Source organism: Penaeus monodon, chromosome 20 (assembly GCF_015228065.2).
Source record: "Penaeus monodon isolate SGIC_2016 chromosome 20, NSTDA_Pmon_1, whole genome shotgun sequence".
Lineage (NCBI taxonomy): Eukaryota > Metazoa > Arthropoda > Malacostraca > Decapoda > Penaeidae > Penaeus > Penaeus monodon.
In genome coordinates, this window is record NC_051405.1 from 13,868,482 (window position 1) to 13,870,071 (window position 1,590).

General features: G+C 39.6%; 1 pseudogene; it reads left to right on the forward strand.

The window, feature by feature from the left end:
- The first annotated feature begins 285 nt into the window (after positions 1 to 285).
- LOC119585642 overlaps positions 286 to 1,590 on the forward strand; it is a 13,614-nt pseudogene continuing 12,309 nt past the window's right edge.

Consider the following 1,590-nt stretch of genomic DNA (forward strand, 5'->3'; position numbering starts at 1 on the left):
CTTCAGCCTAGTCACCCTTATACGACGGCTCTGGGAAGGGAGAGATTGTTGGAGGTACTGGAAAGGGAAAGAAGAGGGTAAAACTGCAAATCATCCTTGCCTGACTGGATCCTCTTTTTTTTCGCCTCGTAGGATTTCCACGGATCGAGTTGGTACTACGAGAAGACTGAGCATTATTATTCTTTCTTTTTTTTCATGGCGATAGACCCTTCGTGAAGCATCTCCCTTCGCCTTTTGAATGCTACAGAGTCAAAAACATGAGGAAGCCTGATGTTCTGCGGCACGCCATTCAACCACAGCAGAAGATGGCAATTATTCAAGGAACCACGAGAAAGGTTGCCAAGGTGCAATTTGTGAATTTACAGTGTTACTCTTCGTCAAAGCTCGTGCAGCAACAACGTGTAAATATATTACGCTTTGCCACCTTGCAATTGTGAGACATTCGTAATTCATGTATTATTTATAGTGTAGATATTGACCTCGATGTTTTGTAGTATTTTCATTTTGATACATCTGTGTAATTTCGTAATTTAGAACAAATTAATGGGAGCCGTCATGTTTCCAATTCACAAAGCCGCCAGCAAAAATGCGTTAGATAATACTTGAGAATTATATCATATTGTATTTGATCACTGGATTCCTTTTATTATTACCTAATATCCGTAATGATGGCCTTTACCAGGCATGACAAGGAGAAATGGTCTTGTAGTTAGACCTAGAAATTTCAGTATTCCAGTCACAGTGACTTGCACCGCTCGGCCAAGCCTCCCTGAGTGGCAATCGGCTTGAGGCCTCGCATTAGGCGGTGGTTCTGCGGTGAGTTACGACGGGATTTTGAGCTCTCCAAGACTGGTTGGTTTGTAGATGTTTTATCTATACACGTTTCATTTCGTTTCCTGGCAGTGTTTTCCTATAATAAAAAATGGTAATGTTTTGTGTTCATATTAATCAGAGAGGATTTATTTATGAAGGTCGGTTTTCTTTTCATTCAGAAATTTTCCCACTAGACCTTTCTAAATCCTTACATTTTATTAGTTGGTAATTGCTCAGAATATGATTATATTGAGATGATGTGCCCTTTATGTTTGTGCACTGGCAAAAGCCAACAACCATGTTTTTTTGTTGCTGTTTTTATAAAGGTTGCAGTATTATAGGTCAAATATATTTATGATGTTGTTAACTATGTTAGCATTACAGTAAAGGTTAAGTATGAAGATTCTCACATATGGTCAGACCACTTTTTCGGTTACCTAAGCAGGTACTTCCAAAGGCAAGCCAGGGCTCTAATGGGACCCACTTGCACGTACCTAAACTAGAGGTTGGCTTGGTCAGCACCAGGATGGTGAAGAGCCTAAGCGGCTCATATGCACAGTTTCACCTGAACAAGGCTGTTTTGCTCAAACAGGAGTGATAGTTGAAGGGTGGGATATAATATGGTTTACACTTAGGGGGAGGGGGGAACAGCTTTCTTTCTGTTTAGTATATTCAACAAAACATAAAGCTTGGTTCTCTATTTGATTATAGATTGTTAGGGAACTTCAAAGCTCAATATTACCAGAATATAGATAATAGACATTGTTCACCTTTGAA